Source organism: Brassica napus, chromosome C3 (genome assembly GCF_020379485.1).
Source record: "Brassica napus cultivar Da-Ae chromosome C3, Da-Ae, whole genome shotgun sequence".
Taxonomy (NCBI): Eukaryota; Viridiplantae; Streptophyta; class Magnoliopsida; order Brassicales; family Brassicaceae; genus Brassica; species Brassica napus.
In genome coordinates this window covers 13228625-13236473 of record NC_063446.1, presented here as the reverse complement: position 1 = coordinate 13236473, position 7849 = coordinate 13228625, and the positions used below count along the sequence as shown (strand labels likewise).

At 28.1% G+C, this 7849-nt stretch overlaps 1 long non-coding RNA gene across 1 annotated transcript; it reads right to left on the bottom strand.

Moving 5' to 3' along the window:
- Window positions 1–645: 645 nt before the first annotated feature.
- LOC106410406 lies at window positions 646–5400 on the bottom strand. The gene is made up of 7 exons (XR_002656839.2): window positions 4336–5400; window positions 4204–4249; window positions 3960–4120; window positions 3752–3827; window positions 3129–3241; window positions 2924–3046; window positions 646–2837 (listed from the first exon to the last, which is right to left on the bottom strand). It is a non-coding gene; the product is annotated as an uncharacterized LOC106410406 (long non-coding RNA).
- Window positions 5401–7849: the final 2449 nt, after the last annotated feature.

The window sequence follows — 7849 nt, the reverse complement described above, 5'->3', positions numbered from 1 at the left end:
TAATAGAAAACTCTAAATTTATTTGGAAATCTTAAATTTATTTTATGTATCAATTGTTTTCTAATGAATTCAAAATGGTTAAAACTCACAATTTGTTGTGTATTTTTTAGGAATTTATATATAGAATGGTCAGAAAAATGGACTGGCAATTATTAAACTTTATAGTAATGTTCAGAAATCTATTTTATTTTGATTGTTTTTATGTTAAATAATTGATAAATTTACAAATGATTTAACCATTGTTATGGTTTTAGAATTATTGAGTTCACATTTATAGGTCTTTGGTCCTCAAAAAGAAGTACAAACCAACATATTAACAGGCTTCTTACTTTGTTTATTTCACTTGAGAAATTAAGTTAATTGGTCTAACTAAGTTCACAGCTAGGCAAACATGGTTTGATATACATATTGAAAATGTTTTCTAAGTGACCAAGAAAAAAATCTGTAGAAAATTTGTCAAATAGCGTTGATGAAATCTCAGCAGAAATAGAATAAATGAAATTAGTTAACATGGTTTCTGTTTAACATAGCCCATGAATTAAATCTGTTATTTTTATGCAAAACCGAACCATCTTATGATCAGGGATAAGTTAAGTCAAACTGTAACCAAAACTACAAAAGAGTATTGTCATCCAAACCTCGGCATAGTTCATGAGAAAACAATACAAATGAAAATATGACATAATTAAGCAAAACCAAACCATTGAAAAAACCAGGCTTCTATCAAAAACCTGACCTTTTCCTTCAGAAATAAGCTAAGCTTCTTTGTCGGAAAATAAGATCACTCAGTCATGCTTACTAAGTGAGGAACCTATGCCCTTCTTTCTTGACATCGTCCTCCTCATCTACTACCAGCTTTTATTTTCTCTTTTTTGGTTGTAAATGCATTCTAAAATAATTTTTTTTTATCATTGGATACAATCTAATTTGTTGGGTTAATTTTGCATAAATTTAGAAACTGTCGTATTCAATTGTTATTTAACTAAATAACTTATTAATCAGTGTTCAGTTAATTTGGAAGGCCAAACTAAATTTAGTTGTTACTTATCATTGCCACCACCCATGCAATTGCTAAATAAATCTCAAATTTATTTCAACAAATTTTTTTACACACACATTGCAGTCATCATCCCTATCTTTTGTAGTTTCTTCTATTTTTGTTTCTCTATTTTTGCAGAGTATATAATGGTTTTGTTTACACTATTTATATTACTAAAACTAAATTTACACTAAAACTATTTTATACTAAAATATATTTTAATTTTATAAAAAAAATAATAAATTTACTTCAGTTTTGTTGGTTTGAGTTGAAAAGACCATTCACATTTTTTTTGTTAGACACAAAATTATTAAATTAAAAACCTAAAGAAAATGTAATGATTTATATTTTTTTTCTATTTGATATCTATTGCAATTTGATATAGTTGAAGAAAATCTGAAATAATAATAACTAATATATTTTTTATTTCTAAGAGTATCAAATTTTTATATTATTACAATAACTAATTTTTCTCCGATAATAATACACCACCTCCAACTTAAATGAGTCAAAAATCAAATATAATGTGATAAAATTATAAATAATTATACTTTAAAGTAATATAAAAGTTTCAATAATGTCATAAATAATAATTATTATATATTTTGTAACAAAAAATGATGTTTTATAATCTATGTTTTCAGTTTATATTAGATATTCAATTTATAATGAAATTTTCTTAATTTAATTTTTAGTGCTTTACCAATTATGTTTTGTAAATTATTTTAGCATTTGTTGAATTTTTTATAATAAATTATTTGTTGGAAATGTCGCTCATGCTATTTGAAAATATTTTTACAAAATGTTATAAATTAATAAAGTATTACATTTCTAGCACAATTTTATTGGAGTTTCATATCATAGCAAAGAATATGTCATCGTATATTCCAGACCTAAGACCATCTTCAATGGAGTAAACTCAAACTCTATTATAGAGTTACTCTATTTTAGAGTAGAAAATAGAATGATGAACATAAAAAAAAAATACTCTACATTTGGAGTAAACCTATTTTTCACTCTATTATACAGTGAGAAATATAATACCATTTGAGCATTTTTTACTCTAAACTCTATTTTAGATTGAAAAATAGAGTGAGGTTGGAAATGCTCTAAACAATCAAAGAATATGTCATCAAGCAAATAATTATACACAGCAAAAAAATCATGATTTATTTTTGTACTCTTATACATTTGTTTTTGAAAAAATTGGTACTCTGATTCTGTTATACTTTTCCCCCTAAATTTTGATTTAGATATTGTGAAAGAAGAAATAATTAACTCAATGTAATAGAGTAAATGTTTTAATTAGATACACAATATAAAAGTTAGTATTGTTTGTTACAGCTATACTTTCTTATGTTTGCTTTTTCTTTTTTTGGTTGAACATCATGTTTTCTCATTTAATGATCAAATTATTATCCATGTATCAAACATATAATTTTATTATAACTTGGATTGAAGAATTTGTAGAAATTACATAGCAAAGTTGTGTATATCAAAAGCATCATGCCATTCTCTGTGTCTCTCATCGAGACAACCAAGAACCAAACCAACTATACCATCACCACCTGCCACCTATCCTCATATCATTGCCAGTGAAACCACCTGTCACCTATCCTCATCATCACCTGAGGGTCAGAATGTCTTACAGACATGTTGTCTCCATGCGATATACATTCTTAGCACATGCACACATTACAACTTTTGAGCTGAATTCTAATTTTGTTTGGGGAAAGAACTCTTTCGATTTTGTTACATACACTGCAGCAAAGAAAGAAGCTACCAACGAAGAAAATTACTGCATCATAAACAAATGGAGATATTAAAAACTACGTCAATCAGAGAAACGAAAGCTACATATCGACAGTGTAGACGAATCAAAACCTGGCTCGTCTCTTGTAGAATCCTGATGTTTCTTGTTACAATTTGGATTGAAGAATTTTTAGAGCGTACAGAGCCAAGTTGTATCGAGACAACCGAACCAATTGTATCATCACCACCTGCCACCTATCATCATCATCATTGCCACTAACTTAAAAAAATCTAATAACCATAACCTAAAGGTTAAAGATGTATATATATTACTCACCATGATATGCGTCCTTTCTTTGAACTCTCTGGCACATTCATCTAGTTTTTCTGCAAACACGTCAAACCGTAAAGTCCAAATTCATGGGCTTTCAGTTATGTAAGATCAAATACCTGTGATTGTATAACCAACTTGAGCTCATAAAGCAAGTACAATAATCATAAAAGCAAGCAACAACGATCCAAGTAATAAAATTTATGTATTTTCATGATAAGAAAAGTGTAAACGTTTTTCATGTATTAAGAATTTTTTTGACACATCAATGACAATCTTTAAAGCTAAAAGATTGTATAACTTTCACCAATTACATTCAGAGAAAGAAGATTTGATCATGACAGAACACTAAGAATCTCGTGGCTCTAAAACCCACATAGCTCGGACCATATACTTTAAAACAAAGTGATTCCATCCACAATCTAAACCCAAATCATGTGAAGTAGATTAAAGATCCTCTTCATATAAGTAAAGAAATAGCGAACCCAGAACCTTGAATTAAGTTCATTTTAACCAACATCAATGTAGATGCAAAGTTGAAGTTATGTGAGCTCAAAAGTTAGATCTTTAATATTTGATACAAAAATCAGAGTTGGAAAATATAGGTAAGGGAATATTAAGAGGAGAACCTTTCTATTAAGCAGGGATCATATCAACCCCATGAGTATTCCGCTTCGATCATTAATCTGACTCCAGTAACGGCAACTTCCGAAATGTACCATGGACAAAGGGCTTATTAAAAGAGAAATAAATACAGCATAATAATATTCTAAGCAGAGGTGAAATAGAACGATACGACAAATAAAAGGAATAATTTTGATAATGGTTCTATAGTACCTCTTGAGCCAGATAACAAAGCCTTCGTTCCCTTGTATCATAAAAGAAGGAAAAGTCTGAAGGATCATCATAAGGAATGTATGTAGGTTTGAAGGACGCAAAATCAGCAAGGTAAAGCCAGTTCCCGGAAGTGACCAAGACGTTCTCGCACTTGATATCACCTAAAAACGGTGCAAATTCACACACATCACAAATTTACTTCACCATCATGAGGATCATATACTCACAAACTATCAAACCTTACCATGACATATATCCTTCTCATGGCACTGCTTCACAGCAAGAAGTAACTGCAGAAGAAAAAAACCAAAGTTCAGTAAACAGGATGCTTTATAAAAAAGCCTCAAATAGAGTGATGCAAGACAGAGAAGAAGACCTGAAACGCCAACCATTTCTTCTCCACAAGACTGAGGAAAGGCCGAGTACTCAACCTAAAGTCGGCTGCTTTCCTTTCTGGTTCACAATTCTCAAGCTTTTGATGATTCAATCTGTTCTTGTGCTGATCCACTCTGAAAGAAAACAAAAGTTTAGCATAGTTTGAGTGGAAACCCAAGAAAAAACTCGGGAAAGGAAACAACTTGCTCGAATTCAAAGTGGAATCAATTAAATTTTGCCGTCATCATTTTCATCTTTCTCGATCCAAAGTGGTGAGTTCCTCTTAATCAGCTAGAAAAAGGATCACTGAGCAGTATAAAGGAGCCAAACAAAAAAATAACAAAAAGAATGTGGATCTTAGATTAGTAATATATTTGAGCAGACAATCTGATAGCAAGGTGAAAAGGATATAAACCGCGGGATAAAAGGCGGTGTTTCGGGAAGGACTGAACCTAGTGCAGCCGAATATGATGATGTAGTGGAGACTCGCCGAACCGAAACGGGATCGAAACAGAGGAGCCGCGAATCGCAAAGACGAAGATCACCGTCGGAGTCGATGATAGCTGGAACTCATGGAAACATCGATCTTCATGCACTTGAAGTGTCTGCTGGCTCCCCCACCTCAAGTTCGAGAGCGTGAAATTATGGAGACTCTTCGGTGGCTCCGGTCTCGTCAGTCATCTCAATATCCATTGACATCAATATTTGGGCTCAAAAAAATAAAGGAAGCCCAACAATGCACAGCCGAGATGACGTGTCAAAAATGAATCTTCTCATTGGTTGATTTTTGTTGTCGACGTGGACAGCCTCCCTATTCCTCATATAACCCTTTTATTATAGTATATATACATATAAATTTATGCTGTCTACACTTCTCTTGTCTAGCTTACAAAAAAATTCTATATTTTAAAAGTGTCAGTTGACACCCCTAATTACCACATGGATCCGTCTCAACTTCTACATCATATTGCTACTATTTTGTTATCAATTCTACTAAACAAGGTTTTTAAGATGCACATTGCTACAAGTGCAAATCCCACTTTCAATAAAAAAAACTTTTGAAAATCTTCTCTATTAAAAGAGAAGTACCATTTTTATCTACCATAAAAAAGTCATACTAGTCTTATTAGGTCCATTTCATTAATTACATTTATTTAATTATTTATATTAATTTATTCAATATATAAAGATATTAATAATAAACCAATTTTAACTGTAAATTTAAATTTTATTTTTAGTTATAACAAAATATTGAGAAAAAATCTAACAAAATATTTCTAAAAATTTAAAATATTTTATTTAAATTAATACCATTGATTAATTTCGTAATTAATAATATATACTATTATACATTAAATTAAATAAAATTTTATTATAAAACTAAATAAAATAAAAGTGTATGCTATTTTCCAAATTTTATAATTATATTCTATATCTTCTTTACTAAAAGAAATACCATAAAAAATCATACTAGGTCTATTTCATCAATTACATCTATTTGACTATTTAAGTTAATCTATTTGATATATAACATTTCTAAGAAATCTTATAAATTATATAGATATTAATAAATAAATTTTAACTGTAAATTTAAATTTTATTTTTACTTATAACAAATATGTTAAAAAACCTAACAAAATCTTAATAAAATTTTAAAATATTTTTAAATTAATGCAGCGATTGATTTCATAATTAATAATATATTATTATTATAATTTATTTACTTATAAAATCCCACAATATACTAAAATAAATAACATAGAAATATAAATTATGCTAAGAAAATATCAGTTTTATAGTAAAACTAAATAAAATTTTAAAATGTATTATATTCAGTCTGTAAAAATTAGAAAAAATTAAGAAGATTCTCAATTTATTTTACCAAACTCGAAAATATATTAATATATAATAACAATTAATAATAAAGTAAAATATGTAAAACAAATCATTATACATTAATAATATCGAATAAGAAACATAACCAATAACATTATAGGTTTACACATATATAACTCTAAAATGTAAATATCTTTTAAAGTTTTGCGATGGTATCCGTTATATATTTATAAAATGAAATCTACCCGCACAGATGTGCGGGTGAAAAATCTAGTTAATGTTATTAAACTAGCTAGTGACAAGTCTCATGCAATAAACTAACATGTATCACTAAATTTAGGATTAGATAAAATGTCTGTAAATTTTGATCGATTTCTTATATGTTTTGAGTCGAAGCGAAAAATTTGAATATTTGTAACTCCTCAAAGCAAAACAAATAATAATATATAATATCTATAAGAAACGAATCAAATTACAAATACTAATAGAACGAATATTTGATCCAATCCATTATATGCATATACATATATTTAAAGAACTATCTATATAAATTATATAATTATTATATTTTATGAAAGTTTTACAATATTTATATTTATTAAATTGATTATTTTAGTTATTATAATTTAAAAAGTAAATAAGTTTTTATTTTTTAATAAATATTATTATTATATACTCTTTTTTATTTTTTATTTTGTTTATACGAATTAAATCGGATATCTGGCTAAAATATAAATTTCAGATATACATATAGCTACAAGTCAGATTTGTAATTGATTATCCAGACGAAATGGATTGGAAAATCTCAAAAAAACATTCGATTTGTATTCATCCCTAGATAGACTAAGATCAGCGTGGCAAGTTCTTAAAGGAAAAATAATAATTTTTAAATAATAAATAACTTTTCATTTTTCTTTCAAAATTTAAACCAACAATTTGGTGACAGTTGTTACAATCCATATCTGAGAGGTTTGCTAATGAAAACTTTTCTTAACATCTTACATCTTTCTCACATCTTTATTGTTATTTTTTTAAAAAAACATAGCAGATACTCCCTCTAGATTTCCCAGATAAACCTGCTGTAAGTTACAGTTTTTATATTTTCCTACAATATATATATTCATTAAAATTACAATAAAGTAATCTAGATTTTTTGTGTTATTCATATATTCATTAAAATTACAATAAACTAATCTAGATTTTTTGTGTTATTCACTAGGATTAAGTTGACCACCCACCCAATTCACGCCTCCAAGACAGAAGAGTATATTATCTGCTTGCGAAATTTTTTGGGGGGGGGGATAAAATAGAAATTAAGTGCTATTTTGTGGACACCTACCGAATAATTGAATTGACAATCACGTACTCCCTACGTTACGTACTAATATGTTCACGGTTCATCGAGATTGGAAGTAAGAAAATAAATTTTAGTCATGAGTCATGACAATGGTTGACATATCTTTATCGAGAGCAACCCCGAAAATTAATAATATCTAAAGCATGAAATACTGTTAATTTAATATTGTTCATTAAAAAATTTTAATTTTAATTTTAATTTTATTGTTTATAGAAAAAAAAAACTATTTACAAATTAACAAATGGCTCAGTGGCGTGCTCAGGCCAAATGATGCCTAAGGCAAATCTCAAAAGAAAAAAAAAATAGAGAAAATGAATGGAAC